The sequence below is a fragment of the Silene latifolia genome, chromosome 6 (assembly GCF_048544455.1).
Source record: "Silene latifolia isolate original U9 population chromosome 6, ASM4854445v1, whole genome shotgun sequence".
NCBI lineage: Eukaryota > Viridiplantae > Streptophyta > Magnoliopsida > Caryophyllales > Caryophyllaceae > Silene > Silene latifolia.
Window position 1 is genome coordinate 62,568,945 of NC_133531.1, and position 24,110 is coordinate 62,593,054.

Below are 24,110 nucleotides of genomic sequence, written 5' to 3' on the forward strand. Positions count from 1 at the left end.
CAAATAATCTAAATGCAATCCTAAATTCACATTGTTTATACCGTATCAATCAAAATAAAGCCACATAGTCATTAACATAAAGAGGAAAAAGGAGATTGGAAAGATCATACCATGCGGTCTTCAATATCCTCATGTCTCGGATGTGGCGTAGTCGATCAATGTGAACAAGGATGAACAAACACAATGTATACAAACAATATATACAAGACTACACTACAAAGGAAATGAACATGTCTTTGATTTTTTCAATTTTTTAATTTTTTTGGATTTTTCGAAATTTTTGATTTTTTTGGATTTTTTGAATAAAAGTCAAGTTAGAATTTCCCATCTCCACACTAGTATGGGCATTGTCCTCAATGGCCAATACGATATGAAATTATGCAAGCATGATGCATGATTTCTAAACTAAATGCAAACTATACTAAGCTACACTACATGATGCATGTGTTTTTGTTATGGCGGAGAGCATAATTTAAATTACCTCCCGATGCATATGCATGGACTTCCCCAAACCAAAATAGACATTATTTCTAACGTCTTGAATTTCGGGGTACTTTATGCACATGGAATGCAATGCATGAAACTACAAATTGTCATTTTGGATTTTACAAGTTGGGAACAATGAAAAGAACACCTTAATGAAGCCAAGGTGTTAGTCCTCCATGTTGTTTGGACTCCACAAACAAGTGATCAAAATAAAATAAAGAAAACAAAAGAAGTAGACAAACCATAAGAGGGGTGAAAGAATGTCGGAGCCTCCAAGGTTTGCTAATCCTCCATCATATCATCATTATCATCTTCTTCCTCCATAGATGTGGAATCATCTCCACTCCCACTCTCACTTCCTTGCTCTTCCTTACTTTCGTCTTCCTCATCTTGAGCTTCTTCTTCTTGAACACTTTCTTGAACCTCTTCTTCTTCAACTTCTTCATCAACACCCTCATCAACAATCTCCTCTCCACCCGGTCTTCCACCACTAGAGGTGCTAGGAAAGAAAACTTCCCTATCCGCCCAACTAGGCAAAGGACATGATGGATCAAGAAGTCCTTGCCTAGCTAGATGTAGGAGAGGCAGATAATGGGCCTTGTAAGCATCCACTCTATCATTGTAAGCTTGCTTGTGCATTTCCCTCATGAGTAGAGTCCTGTAATCATTTCCTACCTCGGCATCTTTGGGTTTGAACTCGTGATACTCAAATGGGTAGGGTGGTGTGACAATGGAGGAGGAGGGCTCGTCGATCTCGCCTCTTTGTTGTTGAATAATATACTCGGTCTCCTCAGAGACTGGAAGAAGGTAGTTTGGCCGGTGAACACTCAATCGACAAATCTTTGAAGGCAAGGTGAAGGATCTAGCTTCATTGGTTAACCACCCATATTTGGTGTCAAGAGGATTATGCTTGACCCACTTAAACTTGTGAATTATGGTGTCCATATCAATGAGATGACCTCCTTTAACTGCCACATAAGTGTTGTCTTTGTTGAAATTTGGGTTAAAGTGCTTGGCCAATTAGGTAACTAGTCCTCCATTTACAATGAAAGCGGTGCCCTCTTTACCACAATCGACATTAAGCCATCTTTCAACCAAAAGTCTTAGAGCATTATATGGCTTAGTATATTCCCTTCCTATGTTTAAGGCCGACTCAAGAAGAACACAATCGAGCTTGGTAATATGATTACTGCCATTTCTTGCTAACAAAGTATTCCCAACGACCTTATGCCACACTCTAATGCCCGGATGGTGGACTAATAGAGCACGACAATCATTAAAGCGCACAAATTTCTTTCCGAAAATTGCCTCCCAAAGAGGAGCGGGGTCATACTTTTCGGGGATCTTTGTATATTTCGGGGTATCACTAAGGCCTAAAATCTTACTCAATTCACCAAAATTGATGCGTCTATCAACATTTGCAAGACGAAACTCGATGTGGGTTCTAGTTTCCACCCTTGTGACTTTCAAGGAACTCAAAAATTCCAAGGTGAGGGAAGGGTATGTCAATTCTTTCATGGTAAACAATTTACCCAATCCCATATCCTCAAATAAGGTTTTGGTTTGTTCAAGAAGACCCAACTTTGTCAAAGCATCTTCACAAATAAATTTTGTAGGCATAATGGTCTTCTTAGCAAAGAGAACAAATTTATCCCTATGAGAGTCGGAAGTGAAAATTACCTCCGGATAATTAGATAATTGCTCAATGACCGGAGTTGTTGATGTTGTAGCTTCCATAGGGGGACCTTGTTGAACCTCCAACCTTGCCTCATGGACTACCAATGCCTTTGACAATTGTTTTGCTTGAAGAGTTTGTTGCCTTTTTGAAAGTGTCTTCTTTGGGGGTGCCTTGTTACCTCCTTTAGTTCTTGCCATTGTTGATTACACCAAAGAAAGATTGAAATCTTCAATTTTTAGTTATGCCCAAATCGACTTAAGATGAAAGAATGTTGCTTTGTATCTTAAAAATCGACTCAAAGGTTGAAGATTTTGGTGTTTATATCAATTGTTGTTGTAAAAGGAGTGATTAATTTTTGTTGTGAGGAAGTTTGGATTTGATTTTGTTGAATTTGGTTGAGGAAATTTGGTTTTGTTGATGTAGAGGATGAGGGTTTTATGGGCTTTTTGGGTAGTGGGTAGTGTTTGAATGTAGAAGAAATGAAAATGAATGAGGGAAAGGGGTTTAAGAGACCCGTTATATTTGAAATAGCAGTAGGGACGAGCAGACCAAGGGCTGGGACACTCGGATTCTTCGTGTTTTGCCCCAGGAAATGACGCCACAGGACGAGCGTCTTTAAGCAAAGACGAGCGGATTCTTCCATTTGAGACGAGCGTCTTCCTGCACGGACACTCGGATTTTGTTACAGGGTGATTCTTTAAATTTCAACAGCAGAAAGACGAGCGTCTTCTCGGTAAGACGAGCGTCCAGAATCAGACGAGCGGATTCTCAATTGGGACGCTCAGATTCTGTGACATACCATTTTTTTGAAATCTACAGCTCTGCCAGACGGGCGGCTGGTGACATAGGACGCTCGGATTCTTCAGGACGAGCGGATTCTCCTTTTGGCCGCTCGGATTCTTCCTTGACCACACGGATTCAGGTTCATCCGTGGTTACTGCATAACCCGTAACATTTTCATTCTTCAATTCTCGTGTTCTTCATTGTAGGGGCACTACGAAGGCATGAATAGCCTAGGCAATTGCTATCCCCACACTAAGTCAAAACACTACACATCAATAAAATCATCAGTCCCTCCCTCACTTCTCTCAAAAATGATGAATATCTTGATCAAGGCACAAAAATATGAATCCAAAAATGCAATGTAAAAATTGAAATGCAAGTTAGGGAGTTAGAATATTTACAAATGGTGTTTTAGGGAGGAATCCACCAAACTCTCATCCAATGTGAGATGTCAAAGGGGGCATGTTCAAGGTGTTGTTGATGTTACTTAACACCTTGAAGAAGTAGTCGAAAGCTTGTTCATTATCATGATAAAGATCCTCAATAGATCTTTACACTTGTTGTTCTCCATGATGGTCTTGGTTCATAGCATTACCAATATAGAGATTGAATATCCCTTCGAACTCATCATCCCAAAGACCGCAAACTTCGTCTACTTGATCATTAAAAATTTCTTGAGTTGATAGAGACAACTCTCCTTCTTTCTTGTTTTGGCCAATGAGGCCATCCTGTTCACTTGTCATGGGTGAGCTTTTCAAGCTCTCTTTGTTGCTATTATCTTGCTCTTTTGATGGAGCATTATCAACTTTCTTCTTCCATTGGAATTCCGACTTCTTCCTATCATCCTTCCGGCTATAGTGATCAACCATAAAGCATGGTTCATGCAAACGGGGAGCTCTCATGGTCTTGTCAAGATTGACAGTTATGGTCTCGTCTCCTACTTCTAGAGTAAGCTCTCCGTGCTTCACATCTATCACCGCACCCGCGGTGTGCAAGAAAGGTCTACCAAGGATGATCGGAATATTGGAGTCTTCTTCCATGTCAGCAATGACAAAGTCCACCGGGATGAAGAATTTGCCGATTCTCACTGGAACATCTTCCCATATCCCTAACGGTGTCTTCGTCGATCTATCGGCCATTTGGAGTGTGATGTTGGTACATTTAAGCTCTCCCATCCCTAGCCTTTTACTAACCGAATACGGCATAACACTCACGCTTGCTCCTAGATCACACAAAGCCTTGTTGATCGTGGTGTCGCCAATGGTACACGGTATTGAGAAGCTTCCCGGGTCTTTAAGTTTCGGAGGTGAACTCCCTTGAAGGATTGCACTACTCACCATAGTGAAGGCGATAGTTTCAAGCTTCCGGATCGACTTCTTTTTCGTAAGGATGTCCTTCATGTACTTTGCATAGGCCGGCACGTGATTGATTAATTCCGTGAAAGGAATCTAGACTTCCAAATTCTTCACAATTTCCATAAATTTTCCAAGTTGGTCATCAAACTTAGGCTTTGCTTGACGACTTGGGAATGGAAGTCTAATCATAATGGGCTCCTTCTCCTTGGCCTTCTCTTCACTTTTCTTTGAAACTTCTTCTTTTGTTGGTTCTCCGTCCTTAGAGTTTTGCACAACTTCTTCTTTGTCACTAGCTTCCACAACTTCATCCTCAACTTGCTTCTTTGGTCCTTCATATCTCGTACCACTCCTCAAGTGAATGGCACTAACCGTTTCATGTCTTGGGGGATTACTTTGAGGTGGTAATTGCCCTTTTTGTCTTTGAGAGTTTGAAGATGCTAGTTGGGTCAATTTGGTTTCCAACATTTTTGTGTGGGCTAGGATGTTGTTGATGGTGATGTCCTTTGCTTGGCTATCTTTTTGCATTTGAGTGAAAAATTCTTGTTGATTCTTTTGCATTTGGAGGACCGCTTTTTGAACATCAAAACCTTGGTCATTTTGTTGATTGTATGGAGTTTGATTTTGGTAACCTTGGTTTTGGTTGAAAAAGGGTATTTGGTTTTGGTTTCTCATGGGAGGTGGGGTGTATGTTTGTTGAGGGTTTTGAATATTTTGGCTTTTGTATGAGAGATTTGGGTGGAATTTGGTGTTTTCATTGTAATAATTGGAATAAGGGGTACCACTCTTGTATGCTTGAAAAGAATTCACTTGTTCATTTGTTCCCCTACATTCACTTTGGTCATGTCCCAAAGTTCCACAATTCTCACATATCCCACTTGGGATTGATGAAGATGCTACCATGGCATTAACATGATGATTTGGTTATTTTGAGGCTTCTTCAAGTTTAGCCATAGTCTTTTCAAACTTCAAGTTAATGGTATCAATATGAGCACTAAGTTGAGCACCCAATTGAGTAATAGAGTCCACTTCATGCTTTTCTCCTCTAGTAGCCTTGCGAGGTCTACTATATTGTGAATTATGGACCGCCATTTCCTCAATCTTGTTCCAAGTTCGATTATCGTCAACTTCGGTGAACATACCATTTGATCCCATGTTGAGAATGTTTATTGAGTTTTCATAAAGACCATTCCAAAATTGTTGTACCAAGAACCACTCGCTAAGTCCATGATGAGGACATGAGCGACAAATTCCTTTGAACCGCTTCCAAGCTTCATACAAAGATTCTTCATCCCTTTGCTTAAAACCCGTAATTTGAGTTCTTAGCATGTTAGTCTTTTCCGGAGGGTAGAACTTTTTGTAGAAAGCTAGAGCCAACTTCTTCCAAGAGTCAATTCCAAGGGTAGCCTTATCAAGGCTTTTCAACCATTGTTTTGCGGTGCCGATTAGAGAAAAAGGAAATAAGACCCATCGAATTTGGTCTTGAGTCACACCGGTTTGTGAAATCGCATCACAATAGTCACAAAAAGACTCAATGTGGGAGTGAGGGTCTTCACTAGGCATCCCCCCAAATTGGCTTCTTTTGACTAATTGGATAAATGCGGATTTTGCAATGAAATTTCCGGTTAAGTGTGTTGGGAAATGTGTCCTCAACAATAGTGCGATTACATGATTTAAATATCATTATTAAATCTCATTTTAAAGAATACAATTGGGAAGTATTTATACTGTCAACTGGTCAACATATATCGGTAATGATTGGTGACTAGAGTTTGACATTCGTCGTGCGACGGTGGTGATCAGTTGACCCCCTAGGTCATACCTATAGGGCAACACTCTTAATTGATTATTTAATTAATTGTATAACGTTACGAGTTAATTAAATTACTTGAAAAATTGACGGACGATTTTGGAAGTAAAATTTACGTATCAAATTGAAATGTGATTAAATGAGATACGGTCTGAGTAATCGAATTGTATCATTACTCGGATGAAATTATTGTTTAAAGAAACAATCGGAATTGAATGAATTATTATAAATACAATCTGTTGTGATTTATAAATTGGTAAAATATTTTGGCACAAGTAATTATGAAATTACTAAGTCGATTTTTGTATGTGACGTATTTTTATTAATACGTTGATTTTTAATATGTTAAAAATACATAACAAATTTATGTGACATATGACATGTGACATAAGACAAAATTGACAAAAATAATATGGATCCCATATTATAAGTGGACCAAAATATGGAGGGATTATGGTGATTAAATTATGTTTAATAATTTAAGTGGAGACAATATGATGACACTACCTACTCCTAGCCTTGCATACCTATTCTCTTGGTTAGAGAATCATGCCCATGCATAGGCTAACCAATCCCTCCCCCACCGGTTTTACCAAGACCATTTAGAGAGTTTTTCTTCTCTAATTTTTCATTCCTTGAAAATAGATAATTTCTAGTGTAAGAAATTAATTTCCTCTCTACATTTTATGAGAAATTAGAGAGATAAAACACTCCAAAATTCCCTTACTCTTGACCGAATATTCAAGAGCACAAACAATATTTTTGGGTCATTTTTCTACAAGAATTAATATTATCTAGTACTCATAATATTAATTCTAATTAAGAGAAAGCCTTGGGTATAAAGCTTAGGGAGAGATCCTACACTTGGATCTTGGTTCATCCATAAGGAAAGCTCAAGAACAAAAGAAAAGGAGAATTCTTTTGTGCCCATAAAACCGATACATCCAATGTAAGAATATGATTTCTTTCTCATTTTATTAATTAGTTTGCATGCATAAAATCCTTATTTAATTTTATGACGAATTAAATTAAACATATATGAGTATGTTAGTATGTATATAGATCTATATTTCCTTCAATCGGTATCAGAGCCACGGTTGTTTGCATGCAAATTGGTTAAAAGTTTTTCCGAGTTATATGAATAACAAATAAAACTTGTAAAATTTGTGTTATTATGATATATCACGAAATTATTACATGCATGTTAATATTTCTGGTCCTAAAATGTTTTAGGATATTTTGGTTAATTTTTCGGATTTTTATTGTTCATAATTTACAATAATGGCATTTAAATGTGATTTTATGAGTAAAAATGTCATTTTTGGTCTAAAATTAGCTATACTTCGAATTTTTACTTGGTTTTTGGATATGTTGTTACATATATGATTTTGAGATAACCTGCAAATTTTCATAATTTTTGGACTTGTTATGCTCGAAAAATGAATTTTTCATTATTAAATACGGATTTAAGAGAAAAATAGGTTAATATGAGTTAAATTTCGAATCTGATCATAGAAAATTAATATGTTGTCACATGCAATTTTACAAGATGTGTGTAAAATAATTGGCTATAAAGAAGTCTTTTAGCATGATTTATGAATTTTTGAAGAAAAATAGCATAAATAGTGACATTATTAGTGAAAAATTAATAAAACATAATCTATGACTTAGGAAAAACGTCTAATGTTGCATTTTATTATATTTTTCAGATCTAAAATTGAAAAATTAATGAAAATAATTTTTCCATGTTTTTATGATTATTTTATTAAAATCGATAAACCGCAACATTGTTTTTCCGGAAAAATTTCGAAATTTTAACCTAATATTTTGATCATTATGAGTGTCATGGAAACTTTCCAGAATGTTCATGAGTTTAAATTTCAAATTTTGAATTTATTTGAAATTTTGTGGCTTATTTGAAGTTTAATAGCTTGTTTTTGTAATTTTTAGTCCATTTATGAACAATTTTATAAGATATGGGTTAATTATGGTCAAATTATTAGTGAAGACTATATTTTGAGTCCTAAGAGGTTAGGGTAATTAACTTATGCATAAATATGAGTTTATGTAATTTTTGTGATTATAAAACGTTGAAATCACGCAAATCCGTAAAAACCGAGTAATATATGATATTGGCTATTTAAAGGCGATTTAGCATAAAATTGAGCATGTTCATACATATTATAATGCTGCATTTTACTTTATGATTGTCATAATTTTAATTTATGTAATTTTGAATTATGTAATTTTACTTAGTATGGCCTTAGATTTTAATTGGTATTTCCCGAAATGTATGGGAATATCGATTCGGTTGTAATTTTTATTGTGATCTCGTATCACCGTTTTGTAATTTAATAGATTTATTTTATTTTAGTTACAAATGTATAATAGGAAATTATGTAATTTGTTATGTAATTTTATTCATTCCGGAGTTCCAAAAGACGGATTACTTCAAGAATGGCGATACATAAAGACGGTGTTACCTCGAGATGCGTGTCACAACCGAAGTTCAAGGGACCAATGGAGTTGGTTTCCGAATATGTAATAGTTAAAGAGTTTTTCTTTTTTAGGAAAGGCCATACTAGGATTTATTTATCTTTTTGCTTGCATTTTATTTTATGTCACATGCATCGCTAAATCGCCATAACTAAACATGCATTGTCATTTTATCGAGTTTATCGACCGTGTCAATTAAAATTATCGTAGTTCACCGCTTTAGTTCACTTAAAACGTGATAGATAATAAATTGACATGACCTCTCGCTAAAACAATTAATTGAGACATAGCCTTACCAAATAGTAGAAACCATGAAAACCTATTTCGCGAGGGAGTGCGCTCGGCCCCACCGGGGTACAAACCTTGTTACGTAGGGGAAGTGGGTGATGAATGTTAATCCACCGAATTCATGTCGATAAGGGATGTATCGGCCACACCGTGCCCAAGTTAACGTGGGTTTGGATCATGGACACATTTATTCGAAATTTGGATTGAACTCAACAAAAGTATTTGATAAGGGATGTATCGGCCCCACCGTGCCCTTGTCGATGTGTTTTGGGCTAAAGATAATTGTTAATATAATATTATCGACCGAGAGTTCTAAAAGTAGAATCGATTAAACGTTAATCCACCGAGTTATATTGATGAAGGATGTATCGGCCCCACCGTGCCTAAATCGATATGAATTTGGGTCTTGGAATCATTTATCATAGTTGGGTAGAGGTCACTATGTAAATGCTATACTTGTTTACAAGTATTAATATAACGATAAATGTTTTGTTTTCCACTATTCCGTTATCATATTGTTCTATTTCTTTACCACAATTCATATACGATATCATTTCGTTTTTGATTCAAATCTCCATTAAAATATCGTAACTAAAGACAAATATGAGTTTGCTTCTAAAACCTCAAATGAACCATTGCTAAGGATCTCTTGTAAAGAGTATAGATTAAAGTTATTCATTATCAAACAGGTTTTGATTCTTGACTAACACATCTACTTGCAATGGATTGTTTTTTCCATGTACTTAAATGCATTAAGTACATCGAAGCGATAAAATTGTTTTGGTAATTAGTTTTGTCAAGAATTCGTAATTGACCAAAATAACGCAACCACTTCAATGAAAGTTTTTAAGACTAAACGAACAAATGAAGAGTAATCTTCATGAATTCAATTTTGCTTCTCAAAGCAAAGACTCATTGAAATGAGTGGGAGCATTCTCTTAAACCGTTAAGATGAGAACGAGGTTCAAGAAGTAAAGATAATAATGGAATTGATACTAGGTAATGTTAAAGGTAAAGTTGTTGAGAATGACGATACTAAACCTATCAATCCCGACCGATATAGTTTCCATTGTCTTAAATGTTGGACACGAGAAAGGAAACTACCCCAAATTATTGAAGAATCAACAAGTTAGTTGTGGGACATCTAATGGGACCTTCTTCTTTAAATGTTTATTTGATTAGACATAAAATTTTGCTAATACTACTTCGTCAATATTAGAAACCAATGGAGGTTTTCATCATTGTACTTGATACATAGGATAATTAGAATATGACGACTAGCAACAATGAAGTTGAGAGATAGAGTAATTGTGTACTCAATCTAGTTTTTGGATTTAAAGTGGTACTTAATTGTGACTATTAAGTGCATAAACTCTAATAAGAATATAAACTTGTTAAGAGACAAAAGAGGTTTTCACTTTTGTGACCCTATACACCACGATTTGATGAATGGCTAGCCCATTATCAAGGTGATTATATTCTAAACCAAACTAGAATGACATATCATGTAGATGATGTAAGATTCAAATTGGTAACCCAAGATTAAACCTTAAAAGTTGGAATAATGAACGCAAAGAGTTATCGAGTACTCTTGAAACCATTAGATCGTTAATGGTATATGCGTATCTTGTATTCAAAGCAAGATGTCTCGTGCCTTTTGGTTGAAAATCATCAATCCAAAATAAGTTGATCATTTTCTTTTACCAACGATTTAAGTTGACGCTAATATGTTCACTTAATAAGGTAAATAGAGAAATCTTTGAAGAATTTCAAAGAGTTCAAGGAATCACGATTTAATCGTGATGGGATTATCAAAGTGAAGACTTTGATGTAAGCCAAAGGAAATGTGATATAGTATCACAAGTTAATCTCTCTTATCACGCATTATGGAATAATGTGTGGTTGAATAAGAAATCAAACGCTATTCGATATGGTTTGGACTTCAATCAAGTTACTTTGAGTTACTTGATCCTTTTGGGGATTTTATCATTTTTGTCTAAATTATTTTTCCACTAAATCGAATCATATGAGATATGAAATGGTAAAAGTACCATGTTTGTAAGTTTTCACAAGAAACAAATGCTCATTTTTCTAGTTCCATTATCACGAGTACGACGGGTTTGCGGCTCGTGAGGCTGTCTTTCTAAAATTACAAGTTTATTTCTAGAAGACAGAGTGGGAGAAATTATTCAAGAGCCACAAAGAATGCCACAAAGAATGTTATGTCGCAAGAAACTGGTCTTTCTTGGCTACATGAGACGTTTTGTGTAAGACGTTGTTTCTTCAAAACCTAGGAGGTTAAATTCGTCACTTGTTAAAAATGATGAATTTATGCTGCTTTTAAGAAAGTAAAGAGCTTATAACTTACAAAAGAAATTGTTTGATTCAAGTTGATTACTTCTGGAAAGTAATCAACAAATGACTTACATAAGAGTGTTTAAGTCACAACTCAATACAAGGCTTAGAGCCATGACAATCCGAAATAAAAGGCTTGATTAGTGACAAAGGGTTTTGCACTAATAAAGAGATATTTCAAAGCAAGATTGGCTGCAAAGGGTTTTGCACTAATTGAAATGCTTAAGTCTATTTGGATCTTCTTAGGGATTGTGTTTCATTACGAGGTTATGAAATACATAGCGAGTGAATCTAAACCCACTTCTTCAATAGAAGAAATGTATTCAATACATGTCTTGAATTTAGTAGATTCTTGCAATTCTAAGATAATGTGAAACTTAAGAGAGGGTCTTAAGTAGGACATCAATGAGTTAGAATCAACATTTTGATCATGTGATAAAACATTTCTCGATAAGTCGAGAAGTTGTGTTTATACATGAAGTTTAGTGGGAGTTACGGAAATTTTAATTAGTCCGATATGTGGATGACATATTGATCATTGAGAATGATTTAAGACTTTTGGAGTATTATAATACATCTTGAATATCCGGTTTTATGAAGATAAATCCACATGATATTAGCATCAGTAAGAAGTCTTATGTTGATAAGATTCATGACTAGTTCAATTAATTTGAACATATTTGATTGATTCCATTTGCTTCCGCTGCCGAATCAATTAAAAGATAATGATGTATAACACTTCATATACTTTGAGTATGATGAATTGTTTTCAAAATCGAATTTAAGTAATCTTTATCAAGTAAGTCATGAAGATTACCCTTAAGTGCTTGCAGAAGCATTAAGGAAGTAAAGCAAAGTGTTTATGATGCAATTTTGTGTAAGGGTATTACACAAGTGACAATTGACAATTGAGATTGCGCATGGTTTCCGACAAAACCATAATCAAAACACATTAGGATGGTTAAGATACCATTGTGGCAATATTAATTAAGAAGTAGATTTTCTAGAATCGTTCTACGCAATAAAGAACAATGAGAGATATTTATAACGGAAATTGAGTACACTTGCAATCATGGGATGTGGAAGAAGGAAGAGTCCCGCACACTGCGAAAACAGTGGGAGCTGTTCTAAGGATAGAAGGCCTATGTCTTGATTGGATCTCGACACGTACTCAGAAAGTTTTGTGATGCAAATGTATACATTACAAAGGAAAACGAGTATGTAGTGAGGTTGAGTAAGGTACAAGAGATTGATAAAACCTACTAACCAAAGCCTTCTCAAAGGCTAAACATGATGAGTCATGTCATTTCAATTGAATTGAAATGAACAACTACGTACAAGATCAAATTAGATTATAGAACATGAAATAGCAATCAGGCATTGACTATTCATATGTGATAATCGCATTTGTCGTTCGAGTTTTACTTTAAAACTCTTTTATTATACTTTTTTACATCCAAACGGGTTGTAGAGACAATTGAACCCCGTTAAAGTGAACACGGATTAGCATTGTATTTGCCCATAGTCACTTGTATGAGGTGACGTCTCGAAGTGACTAGAGTGTGATGCGATTGATGGCAAGTTCAAGTGCCATACAGTCATGTGAGATGACTAGTCGATCACATAGGCAGATGTTAGGAACACCTTGTCGGGCCTTATGACCGCTTATAGAGTTCTGGCAAATTTATATAGCCTGGTCGTGGCGAGAGCTGCTATAGTATTCTAATGAGTCGATTCTTTTGACTAAAGACTATTCACCTAAGATGGCACAGTTTCAGATTAACTTTGATTTGTGTTACTACGACCTTCGTAAATGGGGTCAAATGGGCATATTTTGGGTTATGATGGCTGTGGCTAGTCGAAGGGAATGAGTGCGATAGGAATTGTCCATCCCCTTGTCAGGGTTAAAACAATATCTCAGGGCCACTCGAGGAGTAATGAACTGGAAATGCGTGGCCACGCTCGGAAAGTATCTATGATAGATAAGTCCGGTCAATCAGTTATTCTCCAGATCGAGGAAACCACTCTCGATATGATCACTTGCAAGTACGACCTGAAAGACACCTTGCATTGAGTGGGAGATAGTAATAGGACAAGAGAATTGGTAACGCACACTTGTCGAGGACAAGTGGGAGATTGTTGGGAAATGTGTCCTCAACAATAGTGCGATTACATGATTTAAATATCATTATTAAATCTCATTTTAAAGAATACAATTGGGAAGTATTTATATCTTGTCAATTGGTCAACATATATCGGTAATGATTGGTGACTAGAGTTTGACATTGTCGTCGTGCGACGGTGGTGATCGATTGACCCCTAGGTCATACCTATAGGGCAACACTCTTAATTGATTATTTAATTAATTGTATAACGTTACGAGTTAATTAAATTACTTGAAAAATTGACGGACGATTTTGGAAGTAAAATTTACGTATCAAATTGAAATGTGATTAAATGAGATACGGTCTGAGTAATCGAATTGTATCATTACTCGGATGAAATTATTGTTTAAAGAAACAATCGGAATTGAATGAATTATTATAAATACAATCTGTTGTGATTTATAAATTGGTAAAATATTTTGGCACAAGTAATTATGAAATTACTAAGTCGATTTTTGTATGTGACGTATTTTTATTAATACGTTGATTTTTAATATGTTAAAAATACATAACAAATTTATGTGACATATGACATGTGACATAAGACAAAATTGACAAAAATAATATGGATCCCATATTATAAGTGGACCGAAATATGGAGGGATTATGGTGATTAAATTATGTTTAATAATTTAAGTGGAGACAATATGATGACACTACCTACTCCTAGCCTTGCATACCTATTCTCTTGGTTAGAGAATCATGCCCATGCATAGGCTAACCAATCCCTCCCCCACCGGTTTTACCAAGACCATTTAGAGAGTTTTTCTTCTCTAATTTTTCATTCCTTGAAAATAGATAATTTCTAGTGTAAGAAATTAATTTCCTCTCTACATTTTATGAGAAATTAGAGAGATAAAACACTCCAAAATTCCCTTACTCTTGACCGAATATTCAAGAGCACAAACAATATTTTTGGGTCATTTTTCTACAAGAATTAATATTATCTAGTACTCATAATATTAATTCTAATTAAGAGAAAGCCTTGGGTATAAAGCTTAGGGAGAGATCCTACACTTGGATCTTGGTTCATCCATAAGGAAAGCTCAAGAACAAAAGAAAAGGAGAATTCTTTTGTGCCCATAAAACCGATACATCCAATGTAAGAATATGATTTCTTTCTCATTTTATTAATTAGTTTGCATGCATAAAATCCTTATTTAATTTTATGACGAATTAAATTAAACATATATGAGTATGTTAGTATGTATATAGATCTATATTTCCTTCAAAGTGTTGTGGTGTGGGAGTTCCATTGGGTAGGTTCTCCTCGGTTGGTACGGAATGTGATGAGAATTTAGGCATTGTGGGTTGATTTTATGTTGGATTTTGTGTAGGGTTCTCCTCACCTTCTCTTGCAAAAGGGTTGATGAACTCAATATTATTTGGTTGAATATCTACAACCTCACCAATACCTCTCAAAGTACCTCTAGCAAGTCGTCTATTGTTTGTCAAAGTTCTTTCAATTTCGTGATCAATGGGTAACAAGTTACCTTGTGATCTTCTAGAATGCAAAATATCAAACAACTTGAAAACAATTAGAACAAACCTTGAGGAGTTTTACTTCCCCAAGGCAAAGAAAGACAAAACTAATAACAATCTAAGAAAATCAAATCAAGTTAACACCATCCCCGGCAACGGTGCCATTTTTTGGTCGCACTCACTTGGAGCATAATTTTCGGTTACTTGTCGTTAGGAGCACCTAGACCAAAACAATATTTATAACTTCGCAAAAAACTCTATTATTAGTAAAGAGGCAAGTAAAGGTCGGATCCCAAGGGACGGGTATTGATGTAGGATTTTCGATTGCAAGTAGCGGTGTCTAGGGGTGTCACGATTTGGGTTGAGATAAGAAGATCACTAAACTAAATAGCAATAAAAGTAAACAAGCAAGATGATTAAAATGAGATGTAAACAATTGATTAAAAGAACTAGGGTGTCATGGGGTCATAGAGGATTCATGGGAATTGATCATACAAACATATTCTCAAACTATAAGCAAGCAATTATTGTTGTGATGGATCGAGTTGGTTTATATCTTACAATCCTATGAAGGTTTGGGTCCCGGAGCCGAACCGATTAAATTGTACAACACCTACAAGTCGACTTAATCCTCCCTACTCAAATATATGCATGGTCTAATGAGAGTCGAGTTGGTTTATGTCTTACAAGTCTCATTGAAAAGGTAAGTGATGGGTAAAAAATGCAAGGATTCATAGGCTCGCATTTCATCAAACATAACATGTGCATAAGTTGAGATCACAACAAGCAAGCAAATAACTTATGAAAACATATTGATTTAAGCATGAATCATCCCCCATGTTGGTTTCCCCTAATTACCCATTAACCCTAGTTAAGGAAACTACTCACTCATTATCAAGTTTAACATGTTAACAAGGTTGTGAATCATATTAACAAAGCAAAACATGATGAATAAATGAAGATGATTTACAATAATTAAAAAGGGATTAAGAGAATTATACCTACTAATGATTCCAAAATAAAGCAAAGAATAATAGAAGTACTTGATGAATGATTGGAAGGTTGTCAATCTCCCAATAAGAACCCAAATAATCTTCAATTACCCAAAATAAAAGATGAACAAAAGAGAGATTAAGGAAATGAGATTTGTATTAATATTTGATTAGAAGTTGATTACAAGATTAAGGAAAGATTGGAATGATATAAACTACACTAAAGATTAATAAGAAGAACATGATTAATCTAATTAGACTAATGGGGTATTTATACTGGGGATTAGGTACACAAATTAGGGTTTACTAAGGGCTTAAATGACGATTAAGTCCTTGAGGAATCGCTCTTCTCAGAAAAGATGCGAGTCTCTTTTTTGCCGGTCTTTCACAAATATGCGCATCTTTCATGGATGGAAGAAGAGGACGTATGGGTCTGTAAAAGAATCTGAGGGTCCAAGGGGTCGGGACGGGCGGATTCTGTGGTGGCTGGACGGGCGGATTGATACGCTGGACGAGCGGATTGTGGTGTAGTTGGACGGGCGTCCCTATGGCAAAGACGCTCAGATTCCTGAAGTGTTGGACGAGCGTCTTCTTGGCTGGACGAGCGGATCTCGTCACAGCCTTCATTTTCTTCTTTTCTTCCTCTCTTCTTCCAATAATCCTCCCGGATTTAGTCGGGGATGCAAGGATTTCTTCATCATTGCCCATCTACTATAATATGTACAAAGGCCTTCTAACCTTGTCTTCTCTTTGATGCTTGGTCATTAGATTCGATCAATTTAGCTCTATTTTTCCATGAAAATGCAAGGTTTGCACTCCTCTCCTACCAAGGAAACAAAACCACAAATAATATGCAAAACAAAGGATTAAAGATAGTAAATGACCCAAATATGCACTAAAAAGCATAGGAACGAGGCTAATTCGGGGACTAAATATGCTCAAATAATGGTCACATCAACTATGTTAATCCAGTTCACTTTAATGGGGTTCAATATTGTCTCAACAACCCATTAGGATATAACAAAGTACAAGATGAGTTAACGATAACTCAAACGATAAATGTGATTATCACACACGAGTAGTCAATACCATATTGCTACACCATGTCTTATAATCATAGGTGTACTTATGCACTTGCGAAACGCAATAAAAGTCTAGCTGTGAACATACCATGTGTCCAACTGTTCAAACTTTGTGAATTGCGATTTCCTTCAATTTCATGTTATCCCTTATAGCATGAATTTTACTAAGTACATGTCTAGTCTTCATAATAGACTTAGGTTCTTTAGCTTAAAAGAAGCTCTTAATGTTATCATATAACTTGTGATGTGGGTTACGGTGGACAACACTACTTGTAGTTTTAAAGTTCACCACCCAATCACAACGTACTTAGGTTCATATCGTAGAAACTTTGAAATGAAAGACAATAAAACATTCTTTTCTAGTCTCCTACTCCTTATGTCAATAATCTGCCTAGGATTTTATAAAAATCCAAATGAGCTTGGAAAGTTGAGTTTGTGTAACCTCTTAACATACAACTCATTACTCTTCCAAACTATAGAACAGACCATTAGTTCTCCTTGAGAATTCATGACGGTTCCATAAGGCTTACCAATGACTCTCATATGGATTAGGTAGTTATCGACTTATCATGCTCCAAGCATGTAATTCATCTGAGACATGTGCATTAGGCATACATGATAATACTAATGGCGGAAACATCAGTGATTGAATCATGTGGACAACAGTTCTTAGGTTCATTTGAATAATCATAATTCAATTTTCATCAATATGAACAACCTACTTAACTAGTTTATTTTAGAAGGATCATTATCATTAGAAGATACCCTTCTAAGTGCCAATCCAACATCCCATGTTTTAATAGATTTGCATAATGTCTAATTTCATCCAGAATTGAAAACCTATTTGCACGTCATTTCCAATGAGTAATAAGTTATACAATTTATGAAGGATGATAGCTCCAACCGAACTTCATGTCTAAACATGACAGTTACTTGCTCCCACTCAGGTCCATGTATACACACATGTTTCCTTATCAAAACATTACATGATTGGAATGATCATTGCTTTTCTAACTATTAGTTAAAACCATATATGTCATTCACATATCCCTTTCAAAATACCCATTTGGAAAGTGGTCTTAATACTTTACTTATTTCCATAACGAAGTGTGGGTTAATATCCGTATACTACCCTTTAATTGTAGGATTATAACGCAAAATTTACATGTGATTATAGTCATAAAACGAAAAACATAATGAAACGATAAAGATATAGAAATAACCTTCGGTCCTAGTGCAAAAGGCAATGAGAGATCAAGTTAGATCTCCTCCTAATCGTTGCACCCAAGATGTCCGAGTAATGCCCTTGTGCTAGAGAGAATCCCCTAATTGCCTTGCAATATCGAGGGGATTGTTTTGTGAGTTTGTGTTGGATGAGAGATCCGGAATTCAGGAGGCACAATTCCCAAAACCCTAATTATTTTAGCAAAATGAATATTAGGTTAGAAGGGAGGAGTAACTCTCCCTTTTGATCCCTCTCATTCGGCCGTGGGTTTCTTAGGGAGGAGTGGGCTTGTCCACTTCCTCCTTATTAAACTCGTGGTCCGATAAAATCCGCTAAGATGTATACGACGCGGTCTAATTATAAACTGTTATCGGTTATCGGAAATTAAGGCATCAACTAATAATACGGGTTAGTTGAATTATTAATACATGTCCGACAAAACAGTATTGTATAATTATATTCAATATACATTTAATTAAATATAAAACGCTTATATTTAATTTTCTGAATTAATGGTTAATTCGCCTTTAGCCCATGATATTTAATCCGTATTAAATATAAGATCTCAACATCACATTTTGACTAATTATTAGTCAAATAACTCAGACTAACTGGTTAGTCAAATTTGGCATCTACATGACTGTATTTTCATACCGTCACATCACTCAAACGTATCCTATAGGTGTGACTTTTAGGGACCAGTTGATCACCGCCATCTGTATGACAATAACGTCAAACTTATCTAGCAAGCCAACCGTTATTGATAAACGTTGATCAACTGATAATAATACCAAAAGTATGCCCTTTAATTTGATCCTTTTAGAGATTTATAAGTCCTTGCACTAACTGTTAAGGACACCAACCCCAACAAGCTCCCACTTGTCCGTACAAGTGTATGTGCAATGACGTTATCCGCACTAACTGGAGGACACAAGCTCCAACAAACTCCCACTTGTCCGTACAAGTGTATGTGCGATAACCGATTCTCATATTCATTTAAAATTTCTCCCACTCAATGTAAAACAATTTGCAGATCTGGATCCACAAAGGTCGTATTTTACAATCGATCTGTATCTAGAGTGGTTTCTCCGACTAGAGAGTAACTTAACTGATAAAACGAATCCGTATCCGAGCATGGCCATGCATTTCGATTCTGACTCCTCGAGTGGCCCCGAGAAATATCGAGTACGATAAAGGCTGAATATTTCCTTCAACTCGACTCCTTCCAATCTAAGCACAGTATGAAATGACCCAGAAAAAATCTACTTGGCCCCCTGTTACGGATGACCGTGAGAAAGAAACCAAAGTCACCCAAAATCTGCCTTAGTCTCAAGAGACAGTCGATAGTCAAAAGAATCGACTCTTAGGATCACCATGGAAGTCCTATCCACGACCGGGCACCGAATGTTATAAAACATTTAGGACTCCACGTCGATGTCACAATTGTGTCCTACGAAATATCCATATAAATCGCCTCTGTGATTGGTCAGTCAACCGGTTGACTTATGGCTCGTTGAACCCACCATCAACCAACGTCACAAAATAATTGCCGAGTTATCAGCTCATGTGGGCAATTAAGGGTAAAAAAAATATAATGTTCGTTCGAGTTCACTTTGTGGTGTTCAAAAATTGTCGTACAATTCCACATGAAAAACAAAATATATAAATATCAAAACGATGATGTCGTATAGAGTACAAAAGGGAATGAATCTAATCCATAAAAGAGTACTACAACTTAGGAACACGTTTAATTCCCATGGAATTAACGTGCCCTTCATGCTTATCTTGTCGTAATGCTTTAGTGAGAGGATGATCTGCTATGTTATTATCCGTAGCAATCTTTTCTATCACTACTTCCTTTTGCTCCACGTAATCCCGGATTAGATGAGCTTTCCGTTGTACATGTCTAGACTTGTTGCTAGACTTTGACTCCTTAGCTTGGAAGATGGCACCACTATTGTCGCAATAGATGGTGATCGGGTCATTCGAACTAGGTACTACAGATAGCCCATGTAAGAATTGACGCATCCATATCGCTTCCTTTGTAGCTTCAGACGCGGCATAGTACTCGGACTCGGTCGTAGAATCTCTTTGTGTGATTTGTTTCGAACTCTTCCAGCTGACTGCAGCGCCATTAAGAGTAAAAACGAATCCAGACTGAGATTTCGAGTCATCTCGATCCGTTTGGAAACTAGCATCTGCGTAACCGGTTGCGCATAGCTTTTGTTCGCCTCCATAAGTCAATGCCCAATCTTTAGTCCTCCGTAGGTACTTAAGAATGTTCTTGACAGCCAGCCAATGTGATTCACCCGGATCTTTGTTGGAATCGACTTGTCATACTCAATGCATATGCCACGTCCGGACGTGTGCATATCATGGCATACATGATAGATCCTATTGCCGAGGCATAAGGAATCTGTGCCATGCGCTCTTTCTCTTCCGGTGTCTCTGGTGCCCGAGACTTGCTCAAATGCACCCCTGGAGCCATGGGAAGGAACCCCTTCTTGGAGTTAGTCATGTTGAATCTCTCTAGGACTTTGTCTATGTAAGACTCTGATCGAGAGATAACATCCGACGTGATCTATCTCGATAGATACGGATGCCTAGAATTCTTTGTGCCTCTCCCAGATCTTTCATCTGGAAATGGTTTTTCAACCATACTTTCACCGAATTTAAGAGAGGTATGTCATTCCCAATCAGGAGTATGTCGTCAACATACAATATTAGGAAGACAATCTTGCTCCCACTCGACTTGATATATAGACATGGTTCCTCGACCGATCGAGTAAATCCATTTTCTTTTATCACTTGGTCGAAGCGATGATTCCAACTCCTTGATGCTTGCTTAAGTCCATAAATGGAACGCTTAAGCTTGCACACTTTCTTAGGATGCCTTTGGATCGATGAAACCTTCGGGTTGTACCATGTACAACTCTTCCTCCAAAAAGCCGTTTAAGAAGGCGGTTTTCACGTCCATTTGCCAAATTTCATAGTCATGAAAAGCGGCAATCGCTAAGATAATCCGAATGGAACGCAGCATAACTACGGGTGCAAAAATCTCATCGTAGTGCAAACCTGGCACTTGGGTGAAACCTTTAGCAACTAGTCGTGCTTTGTAGATATCTTGGTGACCTTCCACAGAATGCTTTATCTTGTAAAGCCATTTGCATTGAAGGGGACGAACCTTAGCGGGTAAGTCAACAAGATCCCACACGTTGTTCTCATACATGGAGTCCATCTCGGATTGCATGGCCTCAAGCCATAGCTTTGAGTCGAATCTGGTCATGGCACCTTTATAGGTTGCGGGTTCACTACTCGTTAAGAGTAGAACGTCATCTATGTCATGTTCCTCGACCATACCGATGTATCTGTCCGGAGGAATAGAGACTCTTCCCGACCTCCTAGGTTTCTCGGGAATGTTAACAGCAAGGGATTGAAGGAATAGGTTCCTCCAATAGTTGCTCGGTATTTGGTTTTGGAATCTCCGACAGGTCGAAGGTTCTTTCACTCTTTGCATTCTCGAGAAATTCCTTCTCTAAGAATGTCGCACTAGCCGCAACAAAAACACGTTGTTCGGTTGGCGAATAAAAGTAATGACCAAGTGTTCCTTTAGGATAACCTATAAAGTATGTCTTGACCGATCGCGGGCCGAGCTTATCCTCGTGTCTCCACTTGACATAAGCCTCGCAGCCCCAAACCCGTATAAAGGACAAGTTGGGGACCGTTCCTTTCCATAGTTCATATGGAGTCTTGTCAATGACTTTAGACGGACTTGATTTAAGTATTAGAGCGGTGACAAAGAGCATAACCCCATAATGAATCGGGTAAAACCGTGTGACTCATCATGGATCGAACCATATCAAGTAGTGTTCGATTTCTCCGTTCGGACACACCATTCAACCGAGGTGTTCCGGTGGAGTTAAGCGTAGGGCAATCCCACGAGTCCTTTAGGTGTTGATCAAACTCGTGAGAAAGATACTCGCCACCACGATCTGAACGTAGTGTTTTAATCTTTCTACCCAATAGGTTCTGTACCCTATTCTGGTATTCCTTGAATTTCTCAAAGGATTCACTTTTGTGCTTCATTAAGTAGACATAACCATATCTACTTAAATCGTCCGTGAAAGTGATGAAATACCTATAGCCTTCTCGTGCGGTGATTGACATAGGTCCACATACATCCGTGTGTATGAGTCCTAATAGGTCAGCAGCGCGCATTCCAACACCTTTGAAGGAAATACGAGTCATCTTGCCGATGAGACATGATTCACACGTGCCAAATGATTGAAAATCAAAGGCCGAGATAGCTCCATTTTTGATGAGCTGTTTTACGCGTTTCTCATTAATGTGTCCCATACGGCAGTGCCATAGATACGTTTGATCTTTGTCACCAACCTTTAACTTTTTATTCATTACGTGTAATATTTCCGTGGTCTGATCTAAAACATAAATTCCGTTCATGGAGACTGCCTTGCCGTAAATCATATCGTGTAAAGAGAAAATGCAAGCATTATTTTCTATTACAAATGAAAAACCAAGTTTGTCAAGTGCAGAAACTGAAATAATGTTTTTGGAAAGACTAGGTACATAATAGCAGTCATATAATGACAACTCAAATCCGCTAGGAAGCTGGATCACATATGTCCCCTTTGAGATGGCAGCCACTCTTGCTCCATTCCCAACACGCAGGTCCACCTCACCCTTTACGAGGGGTTCGATGTTTCGGAGCCCCTGCACATGATTACACAGATGAGAACCACAACCAGTATCAAGTACCCAAGTTCCGTAACTTGCGTGGTTAATCTCAATCATATGAATAAAAGTAGAAGAGAGAGAAGACATACCAACAGGTTTAACACGACCTGCCTTTAAGTCCTCATGATAAACAGGACATGTGCGTCTCAATGCCCGATCATGTGGCAATGATGGCATTCCATGTTTTCTTTCTTGCTCTTTGTCGCGCTAGATGAGTTGCTCGACTCACCGGGACCACTCTTTTCTGAACCCGACTTCTTAAACTTTGCCTTACCTCTTGCTAGGTTTGCACGAGCTTTGCCCTTACCTTTCCCTTTGTTTGACACAACGAGAACATCTTGTTTCATGCTCCCACCGAACTTCATGTCCTTCTCGGTCTGTACGAGGAGGGAGTGCGGTTCATGGGGAGTCTTCTTCAAATCATTCATATAGTAATTCGCTCTAAATTGCGAATAACCATCGTGGAGTGAGTGAAGTATGCGGTCGATAACAATGTTCTCGCTGATGTTACAATTAAAGGTCTCAGTTTCTCGACATTCTCAATCATGCGAGAATGTGTGGGCTAACCGGTTGGTTGGCCCTTTCGGAGTCTCGCATCAAAGAAGCGAGTGGTATGCTCATAGGTCACGATTCTCGGTGCTTTCGAGAATTCCTTGGTGAGCGTGGTGAAAATCTTGTTTGCACCATGGGCTATGAAGCGTTTCTGCAAATTGGGTTCCATTGCAAAAATGAGTACGTTTTTAATCGCACCCGCTTCCATACAGAAATCATTAAACTTGGTGATTTCAGCAGCTCAAGCCGTGGGACCTGGGTTTGCCGGGATGGGCTCCAAGAGATATTTGAGCTTCCGTCGGCGGCGCGGCATTCCGTAATGCCGCCTCCCGTCCCGCGAAGTTTGATCCATCATTCTTGATCGAGTAGCGATTCATCCGATTCATGAAGATCGAAGCCAGGACTCACGGTCCAATGTGGCACTTGGCATTGGGTTATCGTAGAACCACCATTTGTTATTTAGCGAGTTTAAAAGTTCGTGATCTACACTTTGAAAAAGAAAGAAAAACAAAACGAAATAAGCAACTCATCGAGGTGATTTAAGTCTATTTAAAATTAATTTTAACATGTAGACTCAATGCACTTGCATAATTGATCTCCCTCAAGAAT

At 37.2% G+C, this 24,110-nt stretch overlaps 1 non-coding gene across 1 annotated transcript; it reads left to right on the forward strand.

Annotated features, from left to right (window-relative positions):
* The first annotated feature begins 5,521 nt into the window (after nucleotides 1-5,521).
* Nucleotides 5,522-5,628, forward strand: LOC141589077 (small nucleolar RNA R71). Its single transcript, XR_012520031.1, has one exon. It is a non-coding gene; the product is annotated as a small nucleolar RNA R71 (small nucleolar RNA).
* The last annotated feature ends 18,482 nt before the right edge of the window (nucleotides 5,629-24,110 follow it).